Here is a 24,131-nt window from a genome sequence, read left to right as displayed (position 1 = left end):
TGGCTCAGTCGGTTAAGCGGCCGACTTCGGCTCAGGTCACGATCTCGCAGTCCGTGAGTTCGAGCCCCGCGTCGGGCTCTGGGCTGATGGCTCAGAGCCTGGAGCCTGCTTCCGATTCTGTGTCTCCCTCTCTCTCTGACCCTCCCCCATTCATGCTCTGTCTCTGCCTCAAAAGTAAAATAAACGTTTAAAAAAAAATTAAAAAAAAAAAAAAAAGAAAATCTTGCAAGTCAGGGTTGTAGGTACTGAGGGAGGCCAAGGGTCTGATGGGGACAGCACATGCAGGACATTTATGCAGTGCCCAAGTGCCTGACTTGTTCTACTTTTTGACCTGGGCAAAGATTACATGACTTTTTTGCTTTATAAAGCTTTGTTGAGCCCTAAACAATTTTTAAAAAGACATGTAGATAGAAAACAAATTTAAGAATTACTTAAAAGAGGGAGAGAGAGAGCTATCCCCCAGAGCCCCCAGATACATTAGGCTACACTAAGTACCTGCAGCCCAAGGAAAGTAATAGAGTTAGAATCTGTCTCATTTGTTACTAGTAACACCCAGCTGTGCTCAGGGAGGCTGGCGCACTGGCAAACCTTCTGTGGCCGCCTCATCACTATACCAATAACAGCAGCTGTGAATAGGGTCCATGCAAGCAAATGAAGACTTTCTTCCAGAAGCAGGGGGCAAGAACAGCATGGCCAATATCTAGACAATGCTTGGTTGGTACCGCCTTTTTCTTACTGATTATAGGAGTTCTAACTATAGGAGAGGCTGAGGAAAGTAATCGACCTCTGTGCCCATGAAGAAGAAGGAAACATGGATTTTTGGCTCCCAGCCAGCAACCTCAGCAAAATTCCTTTGCTCCCCTCTGGCCATTCACCGATTCACTGCCTACAGCAGTGAGGAGTCACCTACTAGGAATTCTCTAAGAAGGGGAAAACTGCTTCACTTATTTGCACAGTGACTGTCCCAATGTCTGAATTCTAGGTCCTCAATTCTAGGTCCCGAACAAGAGTTCATTGTTCCAGCAACACAAACCAACAAACACCACTCAACAGTAAGGATCTATAAAAAAGAATCTACCTGACCTACGAAACTGCTTTCTGGCTCACCAGGGAAACAAGGATTTCTTTAGTTGCGAATTGTCTCAGGGATTTTTTTTTTTTTTTTTTTTATTTTCGGCTCCCTCATGGGCCATGACCGTGAGGGTTTAAAGAACGGCTTCAAGGCCTGTGTTGTTAGAAAGAGAGAGAGAGCACTCTGCTGACCTTGGCTCGGTGAGGACTTTGGCGCAGAAAGGTGAACAGCGTGTGCTGTCAGTGGAAGCTAATTTACACCCCGTGCGGGACTGAGGCCTGCTTGTTTGGAGTTGTTTTTCCTGTGCTTACAGGATTCCTGGGAATGCTGTTCAGGCATGTCTCTGCTGGTGATGTGTTGTCATCTTTCTCTTTTCCATTTACAGTATATAGCTTTTACAGGTGTAAACAGCCTGGACTTTTTAAATTATTACTCACCATGTGTGGGAACAGCGTATGTTAATGACATGCATATTGCTTTGCTCATTATTGCCCAAAACAGCACCGGGTAGGAAATTTATCTTTGCAGATTTTATTTTTCTCATGGAAGTAAAAAAGAAAGTGTGTTACTTCTTAGTGAAGCCATTTGGAAATACATTAACTCGGAAACTAACATGCTGTACATTACAGCTCACTAGTGAGGTTCCTGGGATAATTCCCCATATTTGTCCAAAAGTTGTATAAATCAGCAACCCATTGGCTTATCACAGATCTGGTAATCATCTAGAAGCTAGCTGAGGGTCAACAAATAGACATGTTTCAGGACAATCTTCAGAATTTCAAAACCATTATCTTTCAGTACATAGTAGCTTTAAAAAACTAATAAAGTCCCTTCACATTGTAAGATTCTGTGGCTCTGGGCATGTATGATCTCTCTGGTTCATGATGATGACAAATGTGGATGCAGAGCCCCATAACCAAGTATCCCCACTTGAACTTAAATTGGGGCTGCATTTCTGGGGAGCAGTGGTTAAACAGTCACAAAATATCTGTTTATAGAGCCATATGCCCACACCTGTCCTATTATTAAATAAGCATATAAATTAGGTTTCCTGTTCGTTGTGATCAGGTAAGTATTGTATTTGATGGTGCACAACATCAAATCTTTGTCAGTGTCTTAAAAGGAATTGTGTTTTCATGCCAAGAGCCACATAATGAGAAGAAATGTGAATGAATGCTATGTGTTTTCTCTGTGAAGAAAAAGGACCAGGAGTTGCTCGTTTCCAAAACGAGAGCATTAGCTGACAGATCGAGGTGGGAAGCTAACATCACTCTGACATACGTTTTAAGGGTTGGTGTTCAGTAGGTAACCAAGCCTTTCCTAGGCTGTAGGCGGAGTCTCTAATACAGTGGGTAGTAAGTACACTCTCTCCTAAAGAATGTGAGATTGGAGGAAAACTTTGCATTAAGGGAGGGGGACTTGTGCATGGGCACTGTTTGGAAGGAAACACAAATATAAGAGTAAGAAAAATAAAAATATTTAGAGAATTTTCCCCCCATTTTAGGCCTGAAGCACTCTTTCCCTTCCTCTGTCCAATCCAATGCTTAAACTTGCCCAAATTTCCTTTAGGGTTATGTCCAAACTCATTTTCACAGTTCTGCGCATGCGGGGCTCTTGCACAACTTCCTGCCTCTCTGTGCATAGTTTTTCCGTAAGTTGGAATGCCCCTTCCCCCACCCAACCCTTTAAACTCCTACTTAACTCATCTTTTGGGGGCTCAAAAGAGACCTTTGTGAACTGAGACCCTCCCTCTTCTTCCCCCTACAGAGGTAATTGTTTTGACCTTATCTGTTTTACCTCCTGGTGAGTTATAGCATTTAGCACCTTATAATTATAGGGCATAGTTTATCTCTGTTTCTCTATTAGAATGTGAGATCTTTGAAGGAAGGGATTTTATCTCATTTATTATATTTGTACCCCTTAAACCTGGCCCAGGGTCCAACACAGCATAATAGATATTCAGTAAATGTTGATTGTGTAGTCCTTTGAGATCCAATCATCTATCATTTTTTTTAATGTTTATTTATTTGACAGAGAGTGTGAAGGAGGGGCAGAGAGAGTGAGAATCCCAATCAGGCTCTGCACAGTCAGCACAGAGCCCAGTGTGGAGCTCTGTCTCACAAACTGTGAAATCGTGACCTGAGCCAATGTCAAGAGTCAGACGTTTAATCAATTGAGTGACCAGGTGCCCCAACTATCATTTTTGAATACAGAATCAGGCTGCTATTCACTTATTCTTGTTTGCTCCAAATTGAGTAAAAATATAATTTAAGGGGCGCCTGGGTGGCTCAGTAGGTTAAGTGTCCAACTTCAGCTCATGGGATCTCACATTTCATGGGGCTCTGTGCTGACAGCTCAGAGCCTGGAGCTTATTTCAGATTGTGTGTCTCCCTCCCTCTCTCTGCCCCTCCCCTTCTCATGCTTGCTCTCTCACCCTCTCTCAAAAAAAAAAAAAAAAAAAAAAAAAAAAAAATATATATATATATATATATTTATATATATATATATATATATATGTATATGTATGTATGTGATATAAAGGGTCTCCTTCCAACTGGGAGAACTGGTCATTGAACATGGATAATTTTTATCAAGAAGTGAGCAGTTAGAGTTGAAGAGTTAAAAAAAAAAAAAAGTAAAATAGTTCTTTCCTGGAGCTTACAACTTGTTTGACAGGGTGTGTGTGTGTGTGTGTGTCTATGTACATACACTTCCATATATACAGTTTTACTTGCTCTTTCAGCAAGTGCATGTGGAGTGCTAACCATGTGGCTGGAACTGTGCCACATGGCACTGGAGATCCAAATGCATATACCATGGCGCCTGGCCCCAACATTTAAATACCAGTGTAGTGCATGGTGTGATCCAGAGGCAGACAGAAGGGGAGGAGCTTAGCAAGAGGGGAAAACAACATGAATAAACGTTACAAGTTAAAAAATGAGCATGGAGTTTACAAAGGACAGTGAGGAATCTGACAAGATTGAAGGTTTTATAGAGCTATTTGAGGGCCAATAAAAAGCTGTAAATAGCAAAATTTTATATTATGCTGCAAGAATTTGAGAGCTGTGAGGGACTGTTGAGCAAGGTGAGTGATATTTAACTGAACCTGATTCTGCAAACACATGTCGATTTCTGACTGTATAGAAAGCACTGTGCAAGTACTTTGTGTGACACATTCAGAAAAAAATTTTATATATTTAAATACATATATATTTCATTTTTTTAAATTTTTTTACTGTAAGCCACTGGTATTCCTTAGGAAAGTGTGAGAATTCCTAGAGGCCTGCGATGAAGGTGCCTTCTTCCAGAGAGAATTTGTCCTGCCAGATGTCTAAAGAAAGCACCAGTCTGGTGCTATTTTAAACTAAATCCAAGGCCTGAGGGTGTTTTGTTGTTGTTTTTTTTGTTTTTGTTTTAAATCATCCTGATGCTGGCAATCTGGTTTGTAAATCTTCAAGAAAAAACAAAACAAACAAACAAAAAAACAGCCCCCTGTAACTTTCAGCTTCTTGGGACTATTTTTCTCCCCTGTCTTCTGATACCAAGGTAACTTCCTTTGTAACGCCCTCGCCTTAGATGTGTCTGTAGGTCATTTTACCTGTTGGTATACCCTCTACTGAGGGCTTTTTGGTGAGGAGTTTCAACGTGAAAGAGTCTGTGGTTATTAGGACAGCCTTGGGATTTTTTCTTTTGTCTCTTGTTTTTATGAGGCCATGAAGACTCAAGCTCATTTTCTAGCTTCTGAAAAATTCCCCCAGGGTAAAGCACCTTTAAGTACTCTGCTTACCACTCTATGTTCCCATCTTTATTTAAATTTCCCCTTATAAATTCTTATTTCTTGATAGTGTTACAGTGTTTTAAGAAAATGATTTTTGCAATTTATCATGTGTTTTGTTATTGTTTTCAGTGAAGGGTCGAGATACCCAGGCAGGTCTATTACGTGAAACAGAAATTCTAAAATAAGATTTGCATTTTAGGTAATTAGCTATGTAGAGGATATATGGGAGAAAAAAATTAGGGGATAATTATGATAGTACAAATAACAAGTAATGGGGATCTGAACCAAGGCACTTGGAGTAGAAACAAGGGTATGGTAAGTTCAGTTTTGGACTTATGTTTGAGGTGCTGGTGGGCATCCTGGTGGACATACCTAATATGTGGTTGGAAAGATGTTTCTGGAACTCAGAAGAAAGGTTGAGACTAAAGACATATTTCAGTCATCCACATAGACAGAGTGATTAAAGCTATGGAATGGGAGAAATACCCCAGTGAGGGTCTATAAAGTAGAAAAGAAGAAGGCTGAAGGCAGATACTTGAGAAAAACCTACATCTAAGGATCAGATGCAGGAAAAAGTGAAGTTAGTGAACAAAACTAAGAAGGAGTGGTCTGATAAGTAGACAAGAGAACTGGGAGAACAGGGTGTTGTAGCAAACAATAGTGGTTGGTGTCAGCCTCTGAGGAGGGCTGGGCTCATTCCTAACATGGTTTAAGATTGGGTGGGGGGGAGCACTAGGAAGAGGCTATTGGATTTGGTGCTTCAGTGGCCACACAAGACCTCTTCAAGGCCATTTGAGTACAATGCAAAGGGGAGAAGCAAGATTGTAAGAGGGTGAGAAGAAAATAGAAAAGGGGTATGTGAAGACAGCAAGTATCGAGACTGTGCTTTTAAAACATTTGGTGATGGGGGCACCTGGGTGGCTCAGTCGGTTGAGCAACTGACTCTTCTTGGTTTTGGCTCAGTTCATGATCCCTGGGTCATGGGATTGAGTCCTGCATTGGGCCATGCTGACAGTGTGGAGCCTGCTTGAGATTCTCTCTCCTCTCTCTCTCTCTCCACTCTGCTTTCTCATTCTTTTTCTCTCAAAACAAATAAATAAACATTAAATTAATTAGTAAATAAAATATTTGGTGATGGAAGGAAAGAGAAAAAATGGTGTCTCAATGATCCAAAGGTCATTGAGGAAGTGGGAAGTGGCCTTAGGATGAGAAACATTTTCCCATTGACAAGAGGAAGAGATTTGAAGATTGGAAGTTCAAGAAAGCATGATAGCTGGATGTGGGCCCTGGAGATGGAAGGAATGGGACCTTGAACACCAGTTGGGGCTTGGATAGTATTTCAAGGGAATGGAAGCACTTCCCCTCCCAAGTTAGAGGTTGAGGAGGGAAAATTGAGTGATCTCCTAGATGGACTAGGTGTGGAGGAACAGGGAGAGAGATGGTACCTTGAGGAGAATGGGCGAGGAGAACATCTATTACGGTGACTCTTTTAAGGAATCAACTTTGTACGAAAAACAAAAGATTGTGAGTAACCAAAAGAGACAGAATTGCCTGGGTTTATGGTTCAGCTAACAAAATGAAATGTGACTTCTCCAGGATGCCTTTCTGATCTTCTTACTTGGTCTTTCCCCAGTACTCCCATAGCAGCTGTGCTGGGTTCAACACATTCTTGTTCCTTCACTTCTCCATTAGTACTCACCTGAGTGGAATTGTCTACTTGGAAGGGAAGATAAGTATCTTGATCCACTTTTGTCATCAGTAGATAGGGAAGTGTTTTTTAACCAATAGGTATTCAAAAAATGCTTATCGAAAAGAAATGGGAAATTCAGAATATTAAGAAGATTTCAAGGAGAAAAGGATATGTTCAGCTTTGGGTGTTAGGGGTTTGGAGTAGGAGTATAAAGACCAAATAGAAATATGGGTTAAAGGTGACAGTCCTACCCTAAGCTACATGCTGAAGATCTGGTGAATGAGATAGGAGAGGTGGTTGCCATAGAGCTGTTTTCAGGAAGTTTGTTAGACAACATGGAAAAGCCCAAAGGCATGAAGTGGTACATCAAAGAGTAGGAAAACGTATTTCAATAAAAGGAAAGGAAGAGCATGAGGTGAAAATGGTTATGACGACAGATGAGATACATGTCAGTAAATGACTTCATGAAACTCTCCTTGTTCTGTTAGATTGGTGAGACAAAAGCCAGACTTCGGTCCACAGGACACTAACCTCGAACTGTGGCTTGAAACCAGTTAAGAGCCAAGCAAGGACTACTCTTGACCCTCTCGGTCCAAATCTCAGCTCCTTAGAAATATGTCAGTACAGACCATTAATAAGAGGTATCCAGTGTGTGCTCAGATTCCCTGCTGTCTGCCATTTCATGAAGCTCGTTAGTTTACGTTCATCTGTCCAGACACTGTGGATGTAAAAACATCTCTCTTGGACCTCATATGGTTGATCACAGAACCTGTCAAATAGAGAGCTGATCTGCCTGGATAGAAAAGGAGGGCGGGGTCTGTGGAACATAGTTTAGCAGAAATTTCAACAAGGAAGCGTCCAGGATGGCAGTCTGAGTCATGACCAGATGTAAGGGGAGAATACATTTCCAACACACTGCTGGTAATAATTTAAGTTACACTCTCTCTCATTCTCCTGCCTGCTAGTTTGCAAAGATTTTCCAATTCAGGGGAGATTTCTGCAGCTCTTCCTAATAGTAGTTTAATGTGAAGACATTATGTTATGAGCTTGTTACATTCACAATTAGGCCTCCTTGATGAGTATTTAGGTTCAGAGTCAAATCTGAGGAATCAGCTTCCAATTATACTCATTTACTTGAAGTTGTATAATGAAGAGTTATGTGTGTGTTTCTCTTTGCATTTGAAACAAATGTGGAGAAGCATATGGCAACCATTTTCCTTCTTTCCCCATCAAAACCTGGAGTATAAATACGGGTGTGGAAATTACAGCAGGCCTAAAAACTGCACAGACTCCCAACCCCCACATCCACTTAAGGGTTTGAATGCCAGGCTCTCTGGGAAAAAGGCTAGCAAGGAGGGACCTCCCTAAAGGCAAATAGATGGTTGGAATGCTAGTGTGGAAAGTCTCATTGTCTCTAGGGCTCTTTCGGGGTAGATTTTTTTTCTTTTGTAAAAGGTAATCATTTTGAAAAAACATAAATTGGAATCCATTTCCTGCCCCAGGGGGGAAGGTCCAAATGATGCATTTTTCCCCTCTCAAAATAATGGTAACTCCAAGTAAAGATTCAGGCCTGGGGAGGGGGGGGTTGCAGAGGGGATGATATTATTGACTATTGGAACCATGGAATTGTCTTCTCACTTCCAGATTAGTGCTCTTCTTACTGCATCATGCCACGAACACTCTTGTAGGAACGTACAAGAAGGACCTGTTCTGAGAATCCTCCCCTGCCTCAGAGCAAGATGGTTACAGTCAATTTAGGATGAAAAATTAATAGCAAACTCAAATATATACTTAAATGGCAAATTTGACGTATATATTATTTTGACTCCCCTCTGCAAAACAAAAAAATCATCCTTTCAGCTGTTTTGAAAGTTATTGTTATGACCAAATCATGTGTGCTCATCAGAAACCTTCTTTGCCACCTCCAAGCTCCACCTCATGGTGTGCCGTGAACCCAGAGGTAAGATGAGAGGTCGGGGGAGCTCAGGGATGGGGCAGAGAAAGAACCAAGCTAAAGCGAACTCTGAATCCAGTCGGGAATGTGTGGGATGAGGCAACAACAAAAAAATGTATTTAAGCCTGTCAATAATAGGTTTTGCCAGCATTTTTTAGAAGTTCCAGACCAGTCTCAGAAAATACATGATCCCAAGAACATGAAGAGGAAGGTCAGTCAAGTCACCCCAAATTTATGGCTGAATTTGGGAATCGCTCATGTCAAGACCACGAATCAAAATCTAGGAACCAATAACCTTTTTATTTCTGAGAGTTAGAAGTTTAGAAATTATTAGAAGTTATTTTAATCCAGTAATCCCTGATTTTTTTTTTCCACTTAAGAACTCTTATTTTAAATCCCTCCACTAATGTACCAAATGTGTCTACCAGCAAAGCAGGGACAGTGGAGGTGGAGATCCATTAAGTGATGGCTAAGATCGTCTGTCTTGAGCAAATATACGGTTTCTGCTGGGCTTCTGAGGATTGTTGAACTCTTACCACATCAGGAATTCTGATTTAAAATATCTGCGTTTTAAGGATGTGGAAAGTAAGATTCAGAGGGATGAGATGACTTCCCCAAAAGTGATACAGCTGCTTTGCAACAAAACTGGCCCCAGAATACAGGTCCCCAAGCCCAGTCTTGGGCTAGTTTCTTGATGTCAGTGATTGTCCGTGATACTTCCCAGAACATTGGGCTTAAAGTGAGCAATGATGGTCTTTCCCGAATCTTGGTAGAATGTTCTCAATTTAGAATTTTTCTCCCATAAAACAATGAATTTTTTGATGTTTTAAGGACTGCTACCACTTTCCTTCTTAATGACAACAAGATGAATGTGCAAATGTAAACATTAATTTCAAAACCTCGGAAACAGACTCTCAAGGATGTCTTTTTCACAGACATGTGCTGTAACTGTGCTTCAGTACTGCAGGCATGCAAAGTCGGTTTCTTTTAGCAGAACTGCGTGGTGTTCCTATGGTGGAATTAAATAGAATGGTGTGTAGAGTGTCACAAATTCCATGTGCTGTAAAACCTGAACGAGTCTGAATTCACAAGCCACGTTGTATGGCACATCCAGATTCCTTAAGGTTACAGCCAATGGGAGTGATGGAAGAAAGTACGTCTATAACGTACATCCTGCCTGTATCCAAGAAAGATTTAGGGCTTCTGTCAACAAGAATTCATCCAAGCCGGTTTGAAACTGTTCAAAATCAGAGGGTAATACACTTTGGGAATTTGGTAAGCTGAATGTTATTTCCACATTGGTCACCATGGTGAACACAAATAAGCAAAATTGACGGAATGGTAACAAGGCGGAAAGAAAATGTGCTTTCTATAGAATTTGATCTGTTCTCAGGAATGATCAGTGGTGACCATAAAGGCTGGTTGCAACATCTAGTCCAATGGCTGATAAATAACAGGGCTTCGGTAATTAGCACGATGGACGAGGGAAAGTACTGACTATTTTCAGTGGCTAAATGAGAAATCACATTAAGCGATAGGATATCCTGTATGTTTATATTACTTACCTTTGGAAACCAGCTCTGATTCTTTTTCAGGGCAAGTGTTGGGAACAAACTGTGGCTCTTTAATCACTTAAGGGTACTTCTGGGAAAATAGCTCATTCTTAATTTCTCTGCCGAGTTAGACAAGAGCTAATTGCAAAAGGATTAAAACCTTGAAAACTGCTTTGTTCAGCTTATTGCTTCAGGTTTCCCTTTGGAGTGTGGATGATGTGTTTATTTGACATAATAAATACCACCATCCGCTTTGTTCCAGGAACCAAAAGGCTATGTGCTTGCCCAAGGAATTTCTCAGTTGTTTATATGTAAGGAAACACTGCTCTGTTTTATTGGATGGAGCCATTGCAACTTCTTTCTTAAATAGGGAATGCAGAGAGCTGTACTTTCCCCACACACAGAGAAACCAGAAAAGACCCTTCCACACTCCAAATGCCTGGTTGTTTTCAACTCCGGAGAGCAAAGTGAATTAACAGTAACTGAAAGGGGTGTGTTCTTTACTTAGGAAGCTTTTCTACATGTTAATTGGAATATCCATTTGAGCCTATGTTATAGATTTCTTAGAATATTAGATGGGAGTATTTGCCATTTGCTATATATAGGTTGGTGAAAGTTGAAAACAAAACAGGACCGCTCTATGAGCCAAATTGAAGAGCCAGAATGCAGAAGAATAAAATAATCACAAGTTAGGCAGCCTGGAGTTTTTTCTGGGCTTTTGTTTCTTTTCAAATACATACCCTGCCACATGAGGAGGGCAGTTGTGTGAAATGCATGCTTTGTGGTAACTTAGAGTGTACGCAACAGAGCAGTCTTCCAAACAGCTGAAAGCTCTCTGGTCTCTTATGATTTCCAAAAGGTACTCCTTAAATGGGCATAACTGATGGGTGATTGGCAAGTGAACAACAGAGAAGGCTGAGTCAGAGTGACCTGCTGAAGCCAGCCGGGTGTCCGTGTGCGTGTGTGTGTGTGTGTGCTTGTGTGTATGTGTGCATGTGCGTGTGCGTGTGTGTGTGTGTGTGTGTAGGAGAGGGGAGCAGTGGGCAAGGGGCGGGGGTTAAGGGAGGCTGCAAGCTTAGCAGAATGTTTGAACAAGACAAAGAGCAGTTCCAGCAACCAAATAAGGAAGTCAGCGCCGAAGGATTTCAGAATAGAAGTGTGTCAGAGACTCAAGGCAATCTGGGAGAGTAAAAACAAGCAAAGAAAAATGTCAAAGGATTTTTGTTCCACTTACACAAAATATAGAAGGAAAAAAGTATCTCTGGTCCTTAAGCAGTGATAGAAATGCAAAGCATATCTTTCCCCTTCTGTTGGCTTTTTGTAGACATGTGTCTGAAGAGATGTTTAGAAACTCTTTGAGCAGCTGAAATAATAAGCATTTTTTTGTTAAACATGAAAAAATGCAAGTTGTACATTAGAAGCACTGTAGTATTCCTTTTATGTATAATTTATGAAACTTGTCAAAGATGATAAAAGTTTCCAAGAAGCCACAAAAATATCTTGAGTCCCATTTTCAGATGTGCTCTGAACACTGAGTTACAACTGTGTCCATTGAGAAAAAGCTTACCTCTTAACAAGTTCATTAAATATCCATTAGACATATTGTCTAATTAAATATGTTGATAGTTACTGAAGAAGATGTCAAAGGAGGCAATTATGCAGAGAAACTGTCAGTGCCTGTTTTAATCTTCCCAGTCTCATCTCCCAAATTCTCTATAGTGGCAAATAATATTTGTTACCAATAATATGAATTAACATTGATTTTATTTTGATACTTTTTTGTAGCATGGGTGGAGCAGAACAGAGATTTGGAAGAATTTCAGGACATTCCTAAACATAGTTAGAAACACCTTTTTGTGCTATAGAAACGACATAGAGAAATTGTTTCCAATAACCAAGAAATCATTTAATTTATGTTCATAGCCAGGAATAGATAGAGGGCATTAATCTTGTATCAGAATTGGTTTAAATCTTAACTAAGTTTTAAACAACTTTAGGGTAAGATAAGTGAATGAACCTACCCTTCTGCTCCTACCCCAAATACACAGTTGGCTAGCCCTCAGTTGAATCAAAAACTACCAGAACACTGCTTACTAGTAAATAGGAGAATTTGCATGTAGAGCTAAGTGTAGGGCAGAAAAGGGGAACACCACAGCATGCAGACTGACCACTGCGTCGAGGTGATCTTAGAATGCAGTGCAATCTACTTCCGAAAATAACCACTCTTTTTAAAAAAAAAAAAAAAAAATTTTAATTTTGTAAATGTTTACTTACTTTTGAGAGACAGCGCAAACGGGGGAGGGGCAGAGAGAGAGGGAGACACAGAATCTGAAATAAGTTCCAGTCTCTGAGCTGTCTGCACAGAGCCCAATGAGGGGCTCAAACCCATGAACCGCGAGATCATGACCTGAGCCAAAGTCGGATGCTTAACCAACTGAGCCACCCAGGCGTCCCCAAGAATAACCAGTCCTTTTAAATTTAGATATAAACCCTATTTAATTTTTTTTAATGTTTATTTATTTTTGAGACAGAGAGAGACAGAGCATGAGCAGGGAAGGGGCAGGGAGAGAGGGAGACACAGAATGTGAAGCAGGCTCCAGGCTCTGAGCTGTCAGCACAGAGCCCGACGTGGGGCTCGAACTCACGGACTGCAAGATCATGACCTGAGCTGAAGTCGGACGCCCAACCAACTGAGCCACCCAGGCTCCCCAAACCCTATTTAATAAGCCACTGTAATTTATCAGTTTCTTCAGGGAGATATCAGCCTCATGAAAAATGTTTATCGTTACTAGCAAAGAATTAAAATTTTTAAAAACATGCAATTTAGCAATAAGTGTCAAGAGTTATACAAACAGTATTTGACCCCAAAGTTATACTTTTCAGTATTTGCCCTGAGGAAATAATTCATAAGAGGAAAGATGTATAAGCCTGAAAATGTTCACTGTAGCATTTTGTTAAAATTTCAAAACAAAGAAAGAAACATAGAGCCAAAGAACACACAGAATGTTAGTCCTCTTGTCTTGATTAAGTAAATAATATGCAGCCACTAAAACTAGCAATGATAAGCCTATGAAGGTGAAAACATTAATGATAAATAATATAATGAGGGTGTAAATTTAGCTTATAAAATTAAATACTCTCAGTGTAGCTATGCTTTGAAGACTGGAAAAGAACATGGGGAAAAGAATCATGCTAGTGTATTCTGATTATGGATATATTTTTTGTTGCCTTTATTGTATGTTTTCATAATAAACATTTCTGAAAAAAAATGATAAAAAAAAAAACTAAGGCAATTTCCAGGGTAAGAAAGAACTGAGGCTTCAGAGTTTATCTGTACAGCAAATATAAATCACAGAGCTCAGTGTGCATCATGATACTGTGACAAAGTTAGTGATTTAGAGAACTGCTTTATGTACTGACCCGATCTGTCACTTATCTGCAAAACAGCAGAGCCAGCTGTAGTCCTCTGAGAGGGACACAGACAAAATATAACTTCAGAGGCTCCTGGACCATTTCTCTGTGATCTCTCCAGAATAGCTCTGGCAGAGTTGGTACAGGATTCAAAAGCCTCACCAACGGTGCTCCAGTTGAAAGAGAAGACACTGGATCCACCCCCACAGAGATCTCCTTCTCAAAGCACTGGATGGAACCCGGTAACAAACCTTGGCATTGCGAGCTCAGAATTCTAGTCTCTGCCCTCAGAGCAGTTCATTTCATCTTTCAGTGCTTCATTTTTGATCCCTCTGCTACTGAAAATAATTATAAAGACTTCCAAGTGTTGAGGAAGTACTTTGCATAAAGCAACTCATTTGCATTATTCACAGGAAAAAGTTAATTGAGACTTAGAACAGTACACAAATTATTTATATACCCAGGTGTCAAAAAGCAGAGAAGCCAAGAAATCTATCTTTATAGAATTTCCTGTGATGATTTATAATAACCGGATAATAATTAGAGATGTTAGCTATAATCTCATCCAACTCCCTATAGTGCACATTTGAAAATTGAGACACAGGACTCGAAGAGAGTTAATGGTGGAGCCCATTCGTTTGTTGAATATAGTATTTAAGTCCCTAATGGATGTTTTTCTGTCCAGTCTCTATTGCCCTTCCCTTCTTGCTCTTTTCCTGTGGTGAACTTAAATGACACTTCCATCAGTTTTGTTTTGATAGACTAAGAGTTGGAAGGAGCTTTAATCTATATTCTTAGTCAAGGTGGTACCTTAGTCAAGGTGGAAGCAACCTTGCTTCATCTAGTTTCTTATTTAGAATATAGACTCCTTGATGGCCATGTTTCTTAGTAATAACAATAGAAATTGCTGAACTGCTGCAACAGTACCATGTACACTGTGCCAAATGATTTACAGCGTCTCAGTGAACCCTCACAGCTTTATTTCCACTTTACAGAGAGGGAAAATGAGGCACGGAGAGGTTGAATGGGGTATCCAAAAACATCCGCTTAACAAGTGACAGAGTTGGGATTCATACCCAAAGCATGGGCATTTGAATATGAAATTGTATGACTTCAGTGAAAACTTTGAGGGTACACTTAAAATATCACGAGCAGGTGGCAGTTCTCTTCAAAATAACCACAAGTATGAGAAAGAACTTCCACTTTAATTCAGAAAATAAAACTTTGGGCTTCAAGAAGCCAGGTATCCAAATGGCAGTTTGTCAGTTTGAATACGGGAATGATAATTACAGAGACAGCTCCAAAAGTTACCTGCATGAATAAAAATTTGGAAGTCGATATATAAAATTTGAAATATAAATCCATGAAGCAATGAAATCATACTTTTTTTTTTTTGTATTAAGGGAGGGTTTCAGTTTAAATGGTTGAGAACTGATTGTCTCTGCATTTTCTTATGTTACAGGCCCTGCCACATCAATAGGAAAAAAGATTTGGCAGGTCAAATGTTCTGCTTGTGTACAGCTTCCAAACTCCAAGCATAGGAGACATAAAGCTATAATAATTATCATTATTACTGTAATTATAATTATTCTGTAACTTACAGGATGGGAGGGGGTCCAGGCAGTGGCAGGGGAACTCTAGACCCCTGCTGTGCTTTCTCGTCTTCAGCTGTCTGGAATATTTAGTTGAATCTCTTATAAGGGAATAATTGGAAGGAATTACTTTAACTCATTCCATACCCCTCCCCAAATTAGCGTGGACCAAATGGCTTCATCTTAAATTTTCATGTTGGAAACTATGTATCTATGAACCAAATTGTGCCAAAGGTAAAGCTGGAGATGGAAGTCTGAAGCATACCCTCAGCCAGATATTGTCTGGTGAATTGAGTTGATTACCTGTTTGTTCTCCACCCCTTTCTATCTTTGCTTAAAACCATGAGATACTAAGTTTTTTGGTCATTTATCCTTGTTAGAAAAATACTTTGTATATATTATGTGAATGTGTGTGTACATCTATATACAAATATGTACATACAGGTGTATTTCATGCATGTGTATGTGAAAAAATATATACGTATTATGACATATGTTGTAAATAATACACAAAGATAGAAAGGTTTAAAGGATAAGATGAATATAGAGATTTTAGTATTTTTTTACTTCTCAGTGGATTATCATTGAAAACCACTGCTCTCTGTAATGCCCCGATACCCATTTGAAATGTTGCCACAAAAGTCCTACACCCAGCTCAGGGTGGGTTGACCTTAGGCCTCATCTTAGAACCATTTAGCTGAAGAAAACATGCAGCTCAGCCTCTTCAATGAATAGATGAAGAGACCATGAGACTAAGGGACTTTTGCCTAAATATCTCATTTCTAAGCACTTGATGAGATGATTTGTTATATTTAGAGCCTGGTATACTTGAAATTTGTTAAGGTGGTAGCTCTTAAGGGGCATCTGGGTGGCTCAGTCAGTGAGGCAATGGATTCTTGATTTCACCTCAGGTCATGATCTCATGGTTCGTGGGTTCGAGCCCCACATCGGGCTCCATACTGACAGTGCAGAGCCTGCTTGGGATTCTCTCTTTTTCCTCTGTTTCTGCCCCTCCCCCGTTCATGCTCACACACATGCACACTCTTTCTCTCTCTCAAAATAAATAAACCTTAAAAAAAATTTTAAACCCATGTTGTATAACTTAAATGTATACAATTTTTTGTTTACCGATCACAGGTCAATGAGGCTAGGAAAAAAATCAGTTTTCAAAAAATAAGTCTGAGTAGGTATATGATAACAATGAACTGAGTGTAGCCATTGCTTTACCAAATAGCTGAGCTTTTTTGGTAGCAAAAGAGCTCTTTGCTCACCATGAACAGTTGAAATGGAAAAAGAACTCCTTAGGAACTTAAAAAGTGAAAGGTAGAACATTTCACTGTTCTATAAATGGCTGTATAACTATAACTGACAGCGTGGTAACCCAGGAAGTATCCGGAGCTGCAATGCTAACTTGGAATGACATATCACCATGTTGTTAGCCTGCAACCCAAGGCCAACTCGTTCTTCAGACGCAAGTCCAACTTCTAAGTGCTTAGGGATTTTTGTTAAGCCCATTAAGGGTATTCACATGAATTAACTAGTGTGCTTTACCTACACTCCCGTAATTTACTTTCAGTGGGCAGTTTTATTTTCCCAGATGTGCAGTCTGTTCACAGGCGAGTTATGAGTAATTAACTCGTAAAAGGAATGTCCGAATGAATGAACAACTGCAAAGCACCTGTTGTTAACAGCTGATTTTTGTCTCCTCACTTAGATTATAACGAGCTTGAGCATATGAGACTGTGTTTTCTTCTTTTAAAACCTTGTGACACCTACTGGTTTAGGTTCACACAGAATACGCCGTGAATAGAGACTAAGTGGTAGAGTTTGTCTTTATATCTGACGAAAGGAAAGTGTCAAGAGTTCAGACAAACATCAGCTACCTAAGATTAGAGCTACATTATGACTTTTAAAGGCCCTAGGCTCTTTTGTCTTGGTGTGTCCCTTTCTCCATTAAAAAAAAGTTAGAATTGTATTGTTAACTGCATTGGTATAGAGATGAATGTAACCCAAGTTAGGTTCATTATTGTATAGTAGTCCTCATTATAATTCTTTCATTTAGTTTTTCCTAAGTATAAAAATACTTAAAACTGAAAAGTTTCTTGTAGGCTGCCAAAAGTGTTGTGGGCCCTAGCCACTGTGTCCAGAGTGCCTGATGAGTATATTGGCCACCCCTAAGGTTATGGATGCAGGAGCTTCATAAACCACAAATGTCCTCATCTATTTTTACTGTCATTGTAGTAAAGAACGTTGCTAGCCACTTGTAACTTCTTCTGGTTTTCCTGATGCTTCTCTCTGAGTAACAGGTGGTTCAGGGATTTCCAGGATTGCAATTCCCTTCTCCTTAAGTAGCACCAGGTGGCCCTGAAAAGCCGGAGGCTGCCCCCCAGCCTGCACCCTGCTAGAGCTGTTCACGCGGTCTTTCAGCCATGTCGTGATGACTGTGAGGCAGGTAACTGAATCCAGAATGAATCCTTCTGTGATGCTGAAAGACTGTGCCTTTGTTCTCTGATATGGAGTCAACTTGAGAGGATCATTTTTGTCAGACCAGTTTATCCATTGCTGGAACACAAGGTTTTGTTAAGTGTCATCCACTTGGGCAAACAAACAAGGGAACAATGACACCAAAGTTATGTCAGGCTTCTTCCGTGCCACCCACAAGTGAAGATGGAATAATGTTGCCATCTATAAGCTAATGAACTAAATGCAGCTGTGGTGCTAAACATGTATGTACCTGTTGCTGATAAATTAATCTCTATTGAAGCTTTTCAAAAATTGAGATAATGATTGGCAGAGGGCTTGGTTTTCAGGAGGCAAGACTGAATTTAGTCCTTACGATTGCTGTCTTTTTCTTTCTTGAATTGAAAACTTTACTTTCTGAATCTTAACCTTGTCAACTTTGCACAGAAATGACACTTTTTAAACTGGTGCTCTCAGCTCCGATGACTCGCAGCACAGATCTTCTCTCTTTGAACTTTATTTACGTGCCACATTTCATTAAATTTCGTCACATATTATGAAAGATGTGGCCATTTGAAAACATTTAATAGGTTGCTAGTTTCTCTGAATAAAGCAGATTGAACCAAAGTTTACTTTGAAATGTCACTTGATATCATCCCGATCAAGTGGCCACATTACCTCAAAATCAGTTCCCTTTGTCTTGGGTTACTAAGAACAAAAAGACGGGGTACCTGGGTGGATCAGTCAGTTAAGCATCTGACTTTGGCTCAGGTCATGATCTCGGGGTTTGTGAGTTCGAGCCCCGCGTCGGGCTCCGTGCTGACAGCTCAGAGCCTGGAGCCTGCTTTGGATTCTGTGTCTCCCTCTCTCTCTGCCCCTCCCCTGCTCATGCTCTGTCTCTCTCTGTCTCAAAAATAAATAAAACATTAAAAAAAAAAAAAGACAAATATACTGATACAAGAATAATGATCTTAATTCCTTGGGACCATAGGACTCTCATTCACATCTAGTGAACTCATACATAAAAATCTTTATTTTTATCTCTTGAAATCTTTTACTTCATTGTATCAGTGGCAACACAGTATAATGGACCCATCCTTTAATAGGCTTATAACAGGCAGTATCAATATTATTGTCAGTTGTTGTAACTGTCCATCATATAAACTGTATATCAGATAAATTCATTCTTTTAATTACTGTTACCAAATATTTCCTCTTATGAGTTTTACGATCTACAGTGAAAGAGTTTTCCATTGTAACATGCGTCTATTAAGTTTTTATTTTTAAAGAAAATTTAATTAGAATATTTACCCCTTATTCTCTCTCTTGTCTCGTTCCCTTTCCGTGCTAGAGCCTTGGTTTGCACATTTTATTGTGTCAAAGATGTATACAGTAAAACCTTGGATTGCAAGTAACTTCTGTGAGTGTTCTACAAGATGAGCAAACATTTCTAATAAATTTTAACTTGGTAAACAAGTGATATATGTCGAATGTCACATGATCACAACTGAGCCAATGGTTCTTGAAATTCGCTTTGATATCCAAGTTCTTTGGATTACAAGCATGTTTCCGGAACAAATTATGCTCGCAAACCAAAGTTTTACTCTACCATAAAATAATCTCCCCAATTCTTAGTAGTCAGGTATCTTTGCCCACAGACTTTTCATTGCTGCCTTCAACCAGATCCCTGTGTATTTCCCTAATGAGAAAAATTAAGTACTTTAGAGAACATAATCCTATTAATATGAACCAAAGGATTAGTTTATTAATTCAAGGGGATGGATGCTCAAGTTTAGGATGTAAAGGATTTGGTCGAGGAAAAGTTTCGGAGTTAGGGAAAACAGGCCCAGTGCCCTCCTCCTGGCAAACGTTTGCGTTTAAATTGTCCTCCTGAGAAAGGCACTGCAACACTCACAGCAGCTCCATTACTGAGGTGGTTTCACTTCCTGTGTTTCTGGGAGCAACAGTGGAATGCTGGCTGATCTGTTTGTTTTCGAAGTGTCCAAAGCATGTATGTGAAATGTAACGCAAGCTTCCTTATTTTGCTGTCACCAGAAGTAATAGTATCAAGAGAATCATCTCACCCATAACCTCCTGAACTGCCGTTGGGATTAGTATAAAATCTGAAAATGTGTAATCTTAAACTGATTATGTCATATTTATCTATTATCAGTCACTGTATTTTTAAGGCACAGCTTAAGGTATTTCTAATGTAGGATGAAGTTAAACTAACCAGTCGACTGATAACAGCATTTTGCCATTGACTCAGGAGAGTCGCATAAAAGTCAAATTCCGGCTCTTAACTATGCCTTTTCAGTAATCCACGTGGAATCTGTGGATGATTCCATCAGAGCCAGCATAACTCATTTGATTTGGAAAAGGATACTCAATAATGAGTCAGATTCTTCTGTGGATGAAGCAGGACATGTTTAGAAACTGCCTTAACTATTTCAGGTCAAACTGACACTGTGTACAATAAAACTTTGTAGTAATAAATTGCTGATTTACTGATGGACATCGTAGTGTCCTGAGATTGTTAATGGACTCACCATAATTATATACTTTTCACTCCAGATTTATAGTCTCTGGAGTTAACAATTTATGTCATTCATTGTTCCTCCACTTGCTTACCCACTGTTTGGTTTTGGATAAGTTACCTAACCTCCCTGTGCTCATCTTCTTCCTCCATGAAGAGGGGCATGGCCATAACAACCATATCTCCCCACGGGTTGTAGAGTAAGATAAAATGTGAGAACGCGTGTGAAGTAATTGGCATAGTGTCAGCACAAAGTAAAGTTCGGGTTATTATTTTCTAGTCCGTTCCTAACTAAAGACTGTATTGTGTAAAATACATTCCTGAGACACTAGAAGGTTGTAAATATACACATTAAAAGGGGAAGAACACCAGCCTCTACCTTCTACATATCAAACACCATGTTAGGCACTATACACGCAGCCTCTCACTTTATATTCTCAACACTACTCCAAGGTAAATACATTTACCTCCATTGTTCAGATGAGAAAACAAAAGCTCTGTGAGTTTAAGGTCATGGAGACAGCCTCTGATTGACCCCAATCTGTCTGGCTCCACAGCCCATGCCCTTTACAGGGTACCCTTGTAGTAGATCTCTTCAGGCCCCTGCTGGCTCAGATTCTGTTGCTTGAAGTCTCAAGGCTTACTTTGCTCACACAAATGCGATCCGTTCTTTTGTTTACAATTGCAGGATCTTTTTTTTTTTTTTTAATTTTTTTTGCATTCCACAACTGCAGACCTTCTGGTTGTCGTGTTCCCTCTCACATGCTCTTTTATGTTCATTGGGTTCTAGTCACATTTACACAAGTACAAACAGTCCATTTCTTTTCCCCTTCTCCCTCCTCTTAATAAAAAGCTATGTACAAACCAAAGACCCAGAAAGTTCTCTTGGCCAATGAAATACATTAATTTGTTTTTATGTTGAAACTATGAATTGTCCTTGGAGGCTTGCCCTGTACCTCCTCCCCTAATGGTCTGTCTTCATGATCAAATAATGCACAGTGTTTAGCCTCTTGAGAAGATGCACATTTTCATGTTTAAAGATTTCTTTTGTTAAAATAATTTGGTAGTTGTTGTTATGGAAACAAATGTGTTTCATATAAAATGCTGCACTTAATTAGAAAAGGTCCATATTCAAAGTGGTCCAAGAGTTTTTAAAGGTGTACATCTTTTAAAATGAATACAGATTAAAGTTAATCTGAAGGATTCTACTCCCAGAAACATTTTCACAGAAATACTATTAATTGGAACCAACATCAGATAAAATCTATACTTGCTGTATACTATTTTCCTAGGCTTGTTCTTGCTGGCTGTATGTGATTGGGATCCATTGCAAAAGTAGTTACCTATAATGAAAGAAATGGTCCATTCAGCCACGATTTTGTACCTTTAAAAATATAGCAACAGCCAAATCAGCAACTTTTTAAAAATAATATCAAAGTGACAGAAATGAATGGAAATATTCCCTTATGCTGAATTGATATCAGAACGTATTGTGCACAGCATTGATCACTCTGAGAGAATACATAGAAAAAGCCTCCGTATAGAAATGTGCCAACCCCAAAGCCAAGAGTTAAGAAAATCCCCAGGTTTGGGTAATTTTCATTAAAATATTATTTTAGATAAAATGCCTGAAGATATACTAACATTCTTTTATTGCTACATGTAAATAAAGGGAATGAAAATACAGATTTTGGCCTTAATTTATATGTTAGCAAAGCATGGTTGAGCAATCAGTGTAGAGTTGGTAGTTTTGTTGTTGTTGTTGTTGTTGTTGTTGTTTCTTGAATGGGCATTTGCTGATGCTATCCATTTTATAAACTATTGTTCCCTATGCTGAGCATATCTGAGATAGGTGCTGTGTGGTACCAGTTAGCAGTTATATCTGTATATCTATATATATACTCTATGGTTTAGCTTCACTGCCGAGATCTTGTTTGTTCAGTGAACGCCATTTGTTTTTAGTTTTCTTTTGTCATTCTGTTAGTTTTTAACCACCTATGTTTCACCTTTTTCATTTGTGCGAGAGAATATGAAAAGAATATGAAAAGGAATGGTTTGAAGGATTACTTTTACCCGTTCCACGTTTCTCCCCAAACAACCAGGCCCTTGAGCAAGTTATTTCATCTCCACAATTAAATTTGCCCATTTGAAGCCATAGGTCTGTGAGCCAAAGCATGCTAACAGTGAAGCTAGTCAAAAGTCCTAAAACACAACCCTTTAAGTCCTAAATGTCAAATATTTCCAGTGTGGCCAGACAGAATCCAAAGAGTGCAGCCCCTGGTCAAATAAAAGTTGATTGCATACTTGTTCTCTATGCCTTTCATCTTACCTTAAAACCATAGAACTTTAAGGTTTAGCTAAGGGAGAATGAAGAAGAACCATCTAAAGAGAAGGTTGTTGATCAAAATCCTCACTATGCACGAGAGGATAGAGTGTTCTTCTTCAGGCTCGGCAGAAATTCCTATCAGTGCTTCTACAGATAATAGTTTTCACAGTTCTGGGACTTGCCAGAGTGATAGCTAAGATGTATCCACGCCTCCCACGCTTCACGCATAAGAGCCTTAAAAGTTGAAAACGTTAAAATATTCAGTGTTTTGCACCAGTTCCTTAAATCCCCCTGGATTTGAGCTCTGAGAAATGAAAACTGGTCCACACGAATGCTGCTTTCTGGGCTCCTATGGAAGGAATAAGGCACAGATGGCAGATCTAAGGGGTCACCCTTCTTATGCTGCCTCTTGAGAGTAAAGGAATGGGATGTTTTCTTGCAGCTAATCAACCTGTCTGTTCCACCCTCCACACCCTCCCGTGGTGGGGAAGCATGTGAGGTGGTAGTAACTCATGCTTATCTAATTTATTCCTTCTGTGCTCTTGCTGAGAATGGACTCTTAGATCATAATATTTTAAAATTTAAGAACCGAAACTTTAAAATTCATCAAATTAATCCCATTATGGTGGAAGTAAGAAAACTTCACAGAGTTCCACAGTTAATGGCACAGATCACTAAATCCTAACTCCCATTTTAGAGTTCATTCTTCACTGTCCCACTGCAGCCTGCAAAGAAAACCCTGTGATGCGCCAAGTGATGTCATTGCTGCCGCCCTCATGGCCATTTGACATGGGGAATGAGCACCCGAGAAAGTCAAAGGCGAAGTTAAATAGTGAAATACTGAGGTTTTTACCTGCTCATCTTCTCAAAAATTGAAAAGATGGCAGTGCCTCGGGCTCTGCCTAGAAAGAGGACTGCATTATATTGTAGGTTTAAAAAAAAAAAAGTAGGTTACAGATTCCTATGTAAATGATGATCTCATCTCGGTTTTATAATGTGTTTAAATGCACATACAAAAGCCTGGAAGCAAAGACTGTAGGCTGTTAACAGTGTTTATCTCTGGTAGAATTACGGTGAAATATCCACTTTTGGTTTATTTGAATATTTTACAGATATTTTAAATTTACAGATCTATTTCAGAGAGAGGAAAGTAGAATATCTGGCTCAGGGCTGTGAACCTAGAAACCCGACTGCTCAATATTAATAATGAAGGTAGGGATAAAATTACTGGGTACTTTAAATATGCAGTCCACGGGCTATTCAAATCTAGTTGGCATTATTGGCAGTTATTTGAAAGGACCTGCCCCAACAGTAGATGTTCAGTAAATGTTAGGTACTAACATTCATTCATTTATTTTATTGACAGCTTGTTGTGTGTAAAAGAAATTTGGTCACAGTGGTCAAGGAGCTTGTAGGAGAAATAGGACAGAAATAATAGTGTGCCAAACTGACTACTGGAGGATTACGCACAGAGGGAGGGTTGGTGAAAGGAAAAATTGCTGATCTGGCTGGCTTTAGGTTTGGGCCCACAATAAATCAAACAAATTTTATGCAGGAAATTAATTTGGGAATTAATGTGTCCATTTCCTACTTTAAAACACTCTAGAGTCATCCCCATGTAGGTTAAAACAAGTGACTCAGGGCCTCTTGTAGTTTATGACAGAAGAAAAAGGCCGATAGGGAACGCGTTCCTAAGATGTTGCTAAATCAGAATGAGTTACACTTCTTACCCTAAGGGTTCCTAAATTTAGTTATTCAT

The 24,131-nt window shown here is 39.5% G+C and overlaps 1 protein-coding gene across 4 annotated transcripts in view; it reads left to right on the top strand.

Annotated features, from left to right (window-relative positions):
* The window catches only part of PALLD (palladin, cytoskeletal associated protein), a 408,233-nt gene that overhangs the window by 294,055 nt on the left and 90,047 nt on the right, over positions 1-24,131 (top strand). The gene's annotated exons all lie outside the window — the stretch shown is intronic.

Source organism: Neofelis nebulosa, chromosome 3, assembly GCF_028018385.1.
Source record: "Neofelis nebulosa isolate mNeoNeb1 chromosome 3, mNeoNeb1.pri, whole genome shotgun sequence".
Lineage (NCBI taxonomy): Eukaryota > Metazoa > Chordata > Mammalia > Carnivora > Felidae > Neofelis > Neofelis nebulosa.
The sequence above is the reverse complement of the archived record's forward strand: the minus strand, read 5'-3'. Positions and strand labels throughout refer to the sequence as shown.